The sequence below is a fragment of the Lissotriton vulgaris genome, chromosome 7 (genome assembly GCF_964263255.1).
Source record: "Lissotriton vulgaris chromosome 7, aLisVul1.2, whole genome shotgun sequence".
NCBI classification, from domain to species: domain Eukaryota; kingdom Metazoa; phylum Chordata; class Amphibia; order Caudata; family Salamandridae; genus Lissotriton; species Lissotriton vulgaris.
In genome coordinates, this window is record NC_141695.1 from 1,151,543,537 (window position 1) to 1,151,556,929 (window position 13,393).

A 13,393-nucleotide genomic window follows, 5' to 3' on the forward strand; every position below is an offset into this window, starting at 1 on the left:
TGCATTGCAAGGGTGCAGAGGGGGGTCCAAAGGACCCCCCCCCCTGCACCCCTGAAATTTATTTTAAAGTGCATGTTTCACACACACATGTCCTAAGGACATGTGTGTCTTTAACATGACACTTTCCAAAATGCATTTTTGTGCTTTTTTAAAGAATTTCGCAAATTAACACGAGGGTCAACCTCGTGTTAATTTGCACTTCCTATTTCAAAATTCGCATTTTTAAAAAATTGATGCATTGCATTTAAGGAATCGCACAAATGCGATTCCTTAAATGCATTCGCATTTTTAGGAAATGCAAAAAAAAGCGAATTTTGAAAAATTGTTTCATGCATCCCAAAAACGTATTTAGGAAGTGCAAACGGCCGAATTTACCGATTCGCACCGTTTGCACTTCCTAAATAGGTTGATGCATGTGCCCCATAGTTCTTAGTTTTCCCCCAGTCACCGCATGGAAGTGAAGACTAGTGCACATTGTAGTTCCAAAGAACAGCACGTCGCTATCGCCATTGTGCTCATGTTCGTGCAAAAAAAGTGCTAAATTATTTCTTCTTGTTTATTTGTCTGATTAAATAAATTAGAGAGGCATGTGTGGTAAATTGTAAAATTGTGGGTAGGGGGTATTGAAACCTTTGGCTGCTTACAGAAAGCTGTTGGACATCTTAAATTAGGTAAAGCACTCCATTATGAAAGGGGAGTATAGTTAGGAAACTCTGTTTATATTAATATGTTTAGTTGGTGTTTTTGGACTAAATTATTTCTACTTATCTTGAAAAAAAAAGAGCAAGAAGTAATCACATGGAAGCGCTCTTAGAAACCTATGAGAAGAGTGAGACAGAGAAAGATTTAAAAAACATATGCATAACAACATTCAGCATGGCATATTACCAAGTCGCAAAACTTGTAAAAAAACACTGGCAGATAGGTAATAGTGGCACTTTAAACATAACAACACCAATATTCTCACACAGGCGGGCAAAGAACCTGAACGACATACTAGTGCACACCCATCCGAAGTCACTAAGCAAGAAGAACCAGCAGGTTATCAGTACCCTACCTACAGGCCACCACTCATGTGGCAACTGTAGCTTCTGCCACCTTACGACCACTCCAAAAAAGGTTGTTTTCAACACAGGGAAATCCTGGGAACTGCGCAAGTTCACCAACTGTAACACTGTAGGCGTGGTTTACCTCGTCACTTGTGTTTGTGAATTACATTACGTGGGAATGACCACTAGGAGAATAAGCACCAGAATCTGTGAACATCGAAGCAACATCCGATGCCATAGGGCAAGCACCAGGATGACAGCACACCTCAACGAAAAGTAACACACCCCAAATGACATGAGATGGGTAGTCCTAGAACACATAAAACCATGTGAGAATGTGGAGCGAGTCCTTCTAGAAAAGGAACAAAGACGGGTGTTTAAGCTCCGCATGGACAATGTAGGATTGAATGACATATCCTGTGGAGGCAGTTCCTAAGATAATGCACACTGCCGTAAATAAAATTGAGAAAAAATAACTCTTATCCCTTTAAACCGGAAAACTTTTTACCCTAAAACTCCAACTATACATATCAATATGAATATAGTTCCCTAAATATACTCCCCTTTATAATGGAAAGCTCTACCCAAATCAAAATGGCTGACATCTTTCTGAAAGCAGCTACAGGGTTCCATACCCACTGCCGACTATGTTACAAGTTTAATTTGTTACCATGCCCCTCTAGTTTTATTTTTCTCTAGATAAGTAGAAATAATTTTAGCCCAAAACACCAACTAAACATATTAATATGAACAGAGTTCCCTAACTATACTCCCCTTTCCTAATGGAGAGCTTTACCCAATTTAAGATGTGACAGCTGTCTGTAAGCAGCCACAGGGTTCAGTACCGCCTGCCCACAATTTTACAATTTACCACACGTGCCTCTCAAATTTCATTAATCGGACAAATAAACAAGAAGAAATAATTTAGCACTTGTGCCAAGCGCTTTTTGGCACGAACATGAGCACAATAGCGCTCGCGACGTGCCGTTCTTTGGAACTTCAAAAACAACTGTTGATGGACAGACTTGGGTTGTGTGGTGAGCAAAAAATGGATTTAGGCCCAGATCTCTGTACTGGGGTGAATGTATGACATTGTTCTGCATTCTGTCCATTAACTGTTGTTTTTGCATTTGTCACCCCGAGTGGAACGGGTATGCTCAGACGTGAGTCCCGTGCTCTCCACGCCACTGGAGTCAAGCTATCCTGGCTGAAGATGGCTAATAGCCAGAAACCGGTCCTAGGATGCTTGATTCCGGTCCAGGGAAGACATGGCTTGGCAGTTCGGGCTGCACTGTTCCCATGAGGCACATGGTCAAGGCTGATTTGCATATGACCATGTCTGAACTGGGGTGGTGTGGTGAGCAAAAAAGCGATGGATTTAGGCCCAGATCTCTGTACTGGGGTGAATGTATGACATTGTTCTGCATTCTGTCCATCAACTGTTGTTTTTGCATTTGTCACACCGAGTGGGACAGGTATGCTCAGACGTGAGTCCTGTGCTCTCCACGCCACTAGAGTCAAGCTATCCTGGCTGAAGACGGCTGATAGCCAGAAACCGGTCCTAGGATGCTTGATTACGGTCCAGGGAAGACATGGCTTGGCAGTGTGGGCTGCACTGTTCCCATGAGGCACAGGGTCAAGGCTGCTTTACATATGGCCATGTCTGAACTGCGATGGTTTGGTGAGCAAAAAAACGATGGATTTAGGCCCAAATCTCTGGACTGCGGTGAATGTATGACATTGTTCTGCATTCTGTCCATCAACTGTTGTTTTTGCATTTGTTCTTTGGAACTACAATGTGCACTAGTCTTCACTTCCACGCGGTGACTGGGGCAAAACTAAGAACTATAAGACAGCCCAGAGGCCCTGACACGCTAAGATGCGGTCAAGCCTTGGAGCTATAGGTCACACCGACGGAGGGCAACTGAACAAAGTAAGATCATTTTTCCTATACAGGTACCGCGTTTTTTCTAAATAGGAACTGGAATCGGTCTTTAAGTAATTCTGTCCCCATTTTTAAAATACTCGATCTCGAGTGCAATCACAGAGTACATTTTCGATCTCGAGCACAGCCAAAGCTCCCGATTATACAATTACTTTTTTACATCTACAGGGTTCTTGAGGCCCCTCCACCCAGGCGGACCATGGGGCATATTACTGCTACTTAAAAAGTACGTTTTCCTAAAAAAGTATATTGTTATGTGTTACATGTTGTGTGTGTTTACAAATGTGTCAGGTGAAACGAGTGTCTCTGTGTAGGAAGTGCAATCCAATGATGTCAATGAAGTAATTGTCCACAAATTGTAGATGAAGTAAACTGGATTTATTCCATACAAAGGACCCACGACATGAGGCATGAACTTCAAGGCAGTAACTGAAATACAAATCAAGTGCCTGAAAGATGCACTTAGAGAATTCCAGAACAGAGAATAGAGAGATGCAAACCTTCCATAAAGAAATACACTTTCTACATACCCCCTCCATATAATAAGCCTAAACAATAAAAAAAAAAAAACACATTCAATAATAAACAAAATCATCAAAACGGACAGGATTTCTAACATGAGAGCTGCATCTGGTTGGTGCATGATCGCCAGAATTCCCAACAACATTTTCAACATTTTCAGCATTTTGACGAATAACAGCATTAGAATCACCACCCCCAAGATCCAATGAAGTATGAGAAGAAGAATTAACAAAAACATTTTTCTGATACATCTTTTCAAAATCAAGCCAACTAGAGTCAGCTTTTTTAACAGACCTATCACAAATTATTTTCGCTTGTTCTTTTGAAATTTTCACTACAGCATTTGTGTTCCACCATCCACGACCCTGTAACATAACAGCCATTTTAGAAACTTTTAAAACTTTCACAGGTGCTGAAAATTTTTATTCCCTTTTCGTAACTCTTATGGGCTTTTGGTGATAACCCAGTCACCAGGAGATAAAGAAGAAATGTTAACGTGTTTTCTTACATCAAAATTTCTCTTATACATTTCCTGTTTGAGTTCAACCTGTTTCCTGACTTTCTGAATATCTAAACCAGGACATTTCTCACCAACTTTCCCTGTCAACCAAGCAGGGTTAAGAGAAGAAACAGGTTTTCTACCCCTGAGCAAAAAAATAAGGAGTGACATTCCTGGTAGAATGTGGAGTGGTGTTGTAACTCCAAACCTTTTCACAAAGATACTTGCAAACATCCAAATTATTAGAAACAGCAGTTTGAACACCTTCCTTCAACAGACGGTTATCCCTGTCCACCAAACCATTTGACGAAGGACTATACAAAGGTACTAACACATGTTTAACCAAGGCACCACTTAAAAAATTCTCAAAATCACTGGAAACAAAATGAGAACCATTGTCAGTTATGATCTCGTCCACATAATTCCTACCTAGTCTGGCTAAAGCCTCCTTATAAACATTCCATGTTTCATCATCAGGAGATGGTGCGGCAACTATAGGCAAATTATCAAATACATCTTGGCCAGCGGTACCTAGATGATTAAACAATAAAGCTTTTTTTCTGGAAGCATGGTATTTAGTAGCATCAATAGCCTCGAGATAATTGTCAAATACTCTAAACCATTTGTGCCAAGGAACAGTAGGTTTACCAGGAACCTGTAATAAAGGAGGAGGCTGCATAACATTATTGGAAGAGTCAGATGACATATTGAAAATAATGTGAACAGCTGAAAAAATAAGAATGTTAATAAAATAAAAACATAATAAAAATAAAGTCACCAATAATGTGGATGAAACGTGTGCTTGAATCAGAAGTAAAAATCAGAAGTGAAAAAGTTGAAAGGCACAATGTTGATTGCCGATTATGTCTTCATGGCGAATTTTCTTTTCAACTGGCTGTAAAATGGTGGATTGACGTGACCTTGACGTGGTGCGTAGCGTGCTGACGAGGAGAATCGACCTTTGAACGAATAACAACAAACGTCATAGAGGAGGCGTCATGAAGAGAAATGAGTCATGAAGAGCGCACAAAGAAATGCAGGAGAAAGGCTCGTGGAATTCAGGTGCAGCGCGAGATGGAATACCCAGGCAATTTCAAATGTCGCACCAAGTAATTGGAAGAGTTAAAGTTAAATGCCAGGAAAGAAAAAAAAAAATATTTCAAAATGACAAGTTTAAGCGCTGAGGTTGGGTTCGTCAAAATGTCACAAGGAAGAAGATTTCAATGCGCAAAAGAAATGTAAAGGGCAAAGAGAGGTTTCGGTTAGCAAACGCTAACGAGTAAAAATTAATCTGCCACACAAAGTTAAATAAACAGTACCTTAGTGGTGTGGAGATATGTTCAAGTTTTTTTGAAGATATGAAATATTTCTTTCTTCAAGTAGATAAAATATTTATCGGTGAAATCTTTCCTTCGGTGAGATCTTTCCTTCTCAAAGTCGGTGGGTCTTGAAAGCGTCGCCAATAAATGTAGGAAGTGCAATCCAATGATGTCAATGAAGTAATTGTCCACAAATTGTAGATGAAGTAAACTGGATTTATTCCATACAAAGGACCCACGACATGAGGCATGAACTTCAAGGCAGTAACTGAAATACAAAGCAAGTGCCTGAAAGATGCACTTAGAGAATTCCAGAACAGAGAATAGAGAGATGCAAACCTTCCATAAAGAAATACACTCTCTACCACTGTTCCCACTAACCTGCGCGGGTGGGCGCGCGCGCACGACGGTCACCCGAAGCGCGCAGTGTCCTGGATTAAGCGCGCACACACATCGCAGACATCCCTACGAGACAGGTCGCGTCGCCGCTTTTAAAACGCGAGCGGCGCGAAATCCAGGCGGGAGGCAGAGTGTGCAGGCATGCAAAGCCCAATGTGCTCAAAGTCCTTCAGCCTCCCTCCTCACCTCCACCGTCCTGTGCAGACCCCTGGGTGAGACAGCTTCGTGGGCACACAACAGCCGCCCGAGTACTTCACACGTCTTTAAGAGACCATTTGCACGTAAATGAGCTTTGTCTTTTTTTTCACCCCATCCATTGTTCCGCTCATCAGCTGTCACTTCCCCCCCCGGCGGCCACATTTGCACACGTGAAATTACAATAAAGAGCAGGAAGGAAATGCCTTTCCAGACGTCCGAAAGAGTGAGTATTAACACTTCGCAGTGGCGTAGCTAGGGTGGGGTGGTGGGGGGCGGTCCGCCCCAGGAGGCACTAGCTTGGGGTTGGCGGCGCAGCACTGGTGGCAGCCTTTAACTTATTTGGGCACACTCGTGCTCGCGCTGGCAGTAGATCACAGCGCTCCGAGGTGCACAACAGGACACGCGGCGCACCGAGCAATAAGAAACAATTCCTTTCAGCCCCAGTCTCCATAGATTTCAAGGTGCTTAGAAACACGCCAAATGGCACAATTGGTTCTTTGCTAAGGTTAAGGGGTTCTGACATGGTTGTCTCGGGCCTAACCTGCAAAATCATTAGTTTAACAGGTTTTACGCAGAAATAAATTAAGATTTGATTGGGTTTAGCAAGTCATCTCGGCAGCAGGTGCACAATACACTGAGCCATCTAATTGCTGACTTACTCGCGAGCTCCTGCGCCTCTGAGTAATAATTACAAGTAATATTAAGCGGGTGGTTTGATTATGGACACCATGGGGTAACAGGATTAGCAGAGGTTTCTCTTTCACTGCCTTGCTGTGTGACCTGAGAAGCTACCCACCTGTTTCCACTCAAGTTCGGCCCCCTCCACACCGCCCTGGTCAGGCCCTTGTCAATATCAATGCCTCCGTGACACTACTGTAAGCTCGCAGCTTCAAAACATCTGTCTGTGAGTAGCGCTACCCTTCGGAAGGACAGCTCGAGGAGCTGTGTGTGCGTCATTGACTCGTCACAAAAGTGTGTTGGTTGCAGGCTTTTTTTAGAAGGTGGAGCGGGCAGGTTTACTATGCAGATGCCCCTCCACCACTCACACTAAAACTATCTAGAAAACGAATTTCATTTGAAAATGCAAACACAGAAAATGTTACATCTGTGACGGTTTACTTAACTCTGTGTGATATGTTGCTCCTAAAGCCCACACACACATTTAGGGGCGTCGTGCCACTGTTGCAGATGCAGCGGCGCTGGCCGGGACCCAGGAATTTGAGGGGCACATGTGCCACAATTTTGACTGCTTTTCACTATCCAACTAGGGAGTGTATACGTTCGTCAAACTTGCACTCGGGCCTGTGGTCCCCTACTTTAGTAAGATATTGAACAGTAAGCAGGTGTTAACTGGGTTTCTGGTCATCTGTACAAGTTAAAAAATAATGTAGCTTTTATGCCTTGCAAAATGAGAATAATTGTACAATATTACATTAATTTTCAATAAAAAAGTTGACAGGGCACCTGATTCCACAGACCTAAAAAAGATGTGCGATGGTGGGATTCTAAGCCAGTAGGTGCAGTGGGACAGTGGTAGGTAAACAAAACATGAATGTGGAGTTCTCAGTCTGTGATTAACTGGAAAATGTTGATGTAAGCATAGCACAATAGTTTGATGTCTTTATTGCATGGCAAAGTCGTAGATCGCAATTGGTCGTCCGAATCTAATTTTTAGTTAAAAAACCAAAAAAAACGAATCTGCTCTACAACGCTCCAAACGTTTATCTACCTTTTCAAAATTGAAGGCACATCATTGCAACTTTTATAGGCTGAAGTATGCAGACTGCAAACCAACCATTCAAAGCAGGCTGCGGCCCATGATTAGATACATGTTGTACTGATTTTCCCGTTATGTTAACGTTTTGCTTCCCCACTGGCTCTCTTTGTGGTCGCAGAACCACCCATAATGTCTGACAGCAAATATTTCAAATGTTCCGTTATTGGATTGCAACTGCATCATTGTACTGTAGTTCGACACTTGTTGCAAGAGTCCTTGAATGGGTTGTGTACAAGAATGTGTAAAACTGTAGTTGTACACCCTCATAGTGTAAACCCCCAGCAGAGGTGCCAAGCATCAAATGGTTTTTTGTCAGCCCTTCAAAAGTTAAAATCAATTGGTTCCTTTCCTTCAGAGGTTGGGCGTCATTCTATTTGAGTGATTGTTTAGATAAGTTGTATTGCAATAAATTGCTTAATGGCAAGTTTACAATGATAATTTGTATGAGGTGACCAGGGCAGGTCCAGGAATACCTGAGCCATTCGAAATGTTCTGGACAATCAAATCTGTTCTTATATAAATGAGTTCCATTGGGGTTCACTGTGTGCAGTTGTAGTTTGTGTGGAACTTCTGAAAATGTGGCATGAATCCGGCCTTCCTGGGCATATGTTGGACCCCCGTCCCCTCCTGCCCACCCGATTTAAATATTTGACCACATTCTTTACTCCCACTAAATATTATTTTTGCATTTGTAGATTCTGATGTCAGAGTTAGTGAGCTGGACTCCCCATTTCCTTGGTCATTGTCCAGCGTCCGATAGTGGGTTAATCCTTTCATGACCGTCTTCTGTTTTTCAACAACCTACTGACCTGGAATTACATGGCATGGATTTTGAGGAGCAGCCCAACGCATTTAATTTGTGGAGTGCAGTAAGCATTTTTACATAAGAAAAAACCATATACCTTGTTGTCATTTGATATGATCGTTGATCAGTTTCTGTAAGGGAAATTACAGACTGACACGTCTCCCTGTATGGTTTTGTAATTATTTAACTCTTGTCTAAAGTCTTTAATCGTTCAGGACCCATGTTCCATTATTTCAATACTCTTATTCAGTTGCTAAATGTTGATATTTTGGCGAATAAAAGAAACATCCCTTTTAATATTGACCCATCTCGTTATAATTCGGGTTTGATGACTTGGTGGACTATTTCATCCACTTTAGCGTCTGTCTTTCACCTGAGTGCCACAGGTTCAACTCCTGGTTGCTCCACTTAGGCTTTCACCCTTCCAGTGTTGATAAAACGCGTACCACTAATTTAGGAATTCATAAACGCACAACGATACCACAGGGGTGAACTCACGCAGCACTTTACAAATGCACCTTATGCCATACTAAACCCTTCTTTGTAGGTTGATGGTGGATACGTAATCCAAACCCGTTTCAAGGATGAATGGATAGATGCCATTCAGGGTTGGTCTCGCCTCTTAGGCAATCAGGCAGTGCCCAACGGGGTGGTCAGTGTGTGAGCCGATTTTCTGGCTTTTTGTGGGCCTATTTTATGGTTTGGTGGGCCAGGTTTTTACTGTTGATTTCCCTGATATTGAAACAAACATTGCCTGCAGCAAGCTCAAATCCATAGCCTTCTGTGCCTTGCAAAACACTTATATAGAGTGTCTTTACAAGTCAAAAACTGCCCCAGTTGGCAGATATGGGCCACTTTTTAGAAATATAATTCATCAATGGGGGGCACTTTTTCTTTGGTGCCTAGTTGTCTGTCCCAATCCAACCCTGATGCCATTACAGTGTAAGCAATGTGATGTGGAGGAGTCTGTAACTGTAACAGTGTGTGATAGAGAACAAAGACAGTGGTCCTCGGACCCCCCCACCGCATGGGACAACACCTGGTGGCTAACTGGCCTCAGCAGCCCGCCCACCCCCACGGACCACACACAGGAACCTAGGCATCGAACTCAACTCCTCCCTCTCCATGAGACGACAGGTCAATGCCATCGCCCCACCTGCTTCAACACCCTCCACATCCTTTGCAAGTCCATCAAATTAATCCTCCCTGAATCAAGAAAGACCGTCACTCACACACTCATAACCAGCAGACTGGACTATGAAAGCGCCCTCTACGACGGAATCAACAAGTGTCTGCTCTGCAAATTCTAAACCATAGAGAACACGGCAGCCAGACACGTCCTCGGCATCCCTCAACAGCAACACATAATCAACACCTGCGAGACCTCCACTGGCTCCCCGTCGAGAAGAGAGTAACCTTCAAAACACTCACCCACGCCTACAAATGCCTCAATAACACTGGATCCCAGTACGTCAACTAGAGAATCTCCTTCCACGTACCCAAGAGAAACCTCTGATTCGCCGAACTCACCGAAATTCCACGCATCCGCAGAGCCAGAGTTTACTCGTATAAAGTGACCATACCTGACCAACAGGAATACCTTGGGTGCCTTCATTGGTCAATATCATCTCTGGTACAATGGAACAGTAAATGCAATTGGTTAGCTACCTCATGCAAGTGTCTGTGTTCTCTGTATATCCTCTCTCATGACGTATTACATTGACAGTGATATGTGCAGACCCTTGTGCCAAGTACACACTCTACAAATATTTATCTTGGTGTCTTAAACGAGTTAAGTCAGTCCAACAAGAGGCACCTGGATAGAAAAGAGGAAGAGAGCTTGAGGCTGCTTGAAAGGAAGAGATAAGAGTGAGGGGTCTGGGCATACTGTGGCTCTGAGTGCCAACTGCATCCCCTGCTATCTTTGAAAAGTGAGAAACACAGAGGGAGCTCGTGAAAGATATAAAAGATGTGCCTTCCTACCTACTGTGTAGCCTTGGACCGTGTCCTGTATGTGCCTGTAACTTACATGATCGAGGTAACTATTAGCGGCGATACTACGTGTCTCTCGGACCTCTGCTCGCAGTCCTCTTTCCCCAGCACCTGCCTGCCCTCCCCGCTACCTGTTACTTTAATCCAGAAGTTGTTACGATGACTTGCTGTAGGGGACTCGTTTTTGGACTGTTGATAAACTATCTCTGATGGGGTATCCAGACATTACTCCGTAGATTGCACGTCTAATTGTAAATATGTTATGTAATTGTGTATATATGTGATCTTGTATAGGCTTCCAACATTCCCCACCCTATGAACAGTCCTTGAGCCGAGGATCTTCAGTAAAATCTTATTTTGATACCACCATTGGAGTCCTGTGCTTTTCTAAACCCAAAGTGTACTCTCCTGTGTAACCAATTCATGTAATTGCATGTATATCTAAATTGAAAACCTGCAATAAGACACTTCATGTGGCGCTACATGTGTGGAAATGCACTCTCTTTTCACTTTTTTAAGAAAAGGTTTGGAGTGATATTTGGCGCTGCGACCACATACGCAGTCTGGTTCCCGGCGCACATATCCTTAGTTGCAGCGCACAGAGACCTTATACTGCCGCACACAGAGGAAAAAAATTAGAGGGAACATTGCTCTCTACACTCTGTGATATATGCTTAACCACATCCTTTATGATATACGGTTAACAGCAGACTGTGAACAAAAACAGGGAAACCAGACACAGTGGAACATTTATCACTGCCTTTTGCTGTTAATGTTATTTTATTTGAGGAGCACTTTACCATCACTTTTAATTTTCATAGGCACCGACTACATTCATCAGCAACTACCTAAGAACTGTGACCTGCCCATTAGGGTGGGGAGTATGCACTGATATATAATCTACTTTTCTCTCACAATACAGATACTGCGGGTACAGCATTAACCGTATGTTTAATTTGAAAAGCACATATAATAGATGTGTTTTCTGCAATTTTTTTCTGATTTTCACCTTAATTTAGGTTTACTCACCGGAGTGGTACACAGGGGGCTGGTCCCCATGTTGTCCTGAAGAAAAGGTGTAGGGGACACCTTGAAACATGTTGACGGATTATTAGGGACTTTAACCACATAACAGTTATTTTTCCTTTGATCTACCTTCTTTTTATCCTACCGACTAGAAGCAGGAATAAAACTTTGGCTTACTGGTTAGGTATTTTTAAACTAGCACAATACACCACTCCCCCATATACTGCACTACACATATATTCACAATCCAGTGCTCCTACGTATCCTTCCCAAGTCGCAGCACACCCCAAGCAGTAGATGCTTGGGATGGCCTCAATGATGAAGCATGTCACCTAGGGGCAACCCTGGGTGAGTGAAGGGACTCAATAAAATAAATTGTTATTTTCTATTTAGGCACACCCAAATCGGGTGGACCTATAATCTTTCCCTGGCTACGTTCCTATGATCCATGGGTGTCTGTGTTGTACTGTAAAATATAGGAGGTTGAACCTAGCTTGTTCCTCCTTCTCCTTCCCTTTTTTGATGCGAGACAGCAAGGGTGTCACAAACCCACCATTGCCTCAGTACAAAGAGAAAAACACCCAGCAGCAGTCCGGGACTCTTTGCGCTAGGCCCATGGATCACCTTTTCCATGTGTGTCTCACAATTCATGACCAGCAGGCAGTCCGATTCTGTCGGATGCCAGTGAGATGCTCATCATGCTGTGTTAGGAGAGGACAATATCATAGTTGCCTGCAACCTTCATTCGGCTCCAGTCTTGCCTGCATGGCAGCATTGGGGTGTTTGACTCCGCCATCTTGAGTCCTTGCGTGGCCTTTCCGATACAATGGTCTTCTGGGTCTCTGCATCCCGCAGCCAGTTTAGAAAACACTTGTACACACAAGGAAAGTGCACAGTGCACCAAACACCGGTGCCTGCAATTCTAAAGAGCTCTCGGTTTAGCCATCCTCCCTAAGAAGGCCAGGCCCCAGATCACTCCATTCCTTGATTGAAAAGAATTTGGAAGAAGAACAAATTGGGGTGGTTTGGTTTAGGAGTGTGTGAAATATATGAATTATACTTTTGCAGAATTAAATGAGGTTTCAGAAAAATGTCACAAGATTACACAAAATGCAAAAGTAGCATTTGGCACTCTTTTTTAGCGAGAAATGCATCCTTTCATCTAGTTTGGACACAAGGATGCATTTACCTCAAACAAAAGGGTGGTAAAAACAAAAACTGCTCATGTTCTGTTGTTCGCAATGTTCCTGCACTGACTTTTTGCCATGAACAGTGCATTTGTTTAATGCTAGAGGAATTGGGGTGAGTCAGTATATTGTGTTGTGAGAGGGTAGTACATTTCGAGCAGGCATCTGCCCCTTTTGGTTCCACCTGAGTGCTACTTCATGAAGGCTGATGACAGCCAGATGCAGAGGTTTCACACTTCACTGGGCTCATGATTTCAGCACTTCAGAAGTAAGCAAGCATTGTTGCTGCCTGCTATGAGAGCCATCACCTTTCACAAAGACACTGTCTGCCCTGCCACCAGAGCAATGAATTTTGAAACAGAATTACCTCAAAACACTTCCTGGACTGTGGATCAACAATCCATGTCTCGAATATCAGTATAAATAATTGATTTAACAATCCCTCTTTGCTTCAGCTCCTACTTCTTCTTGAAACGGGAAGGGAATGCTCCGGGAGTGATCCAGAGATGGTTTATGTCCGACCCGAAGTCTGCTCAACTTACTGTAGAGCTCTGGGTCTGCCTAGCTCCTAGAAGCCGGCCTGCTTGCTCAGAGAGGCAAGGAGTGTCCCTTAAACCGAAGGAGGGGAGAAACTGTTCAGGAGGAGAAGCCCAGTCATTCTCCTGGAGAGCAGGG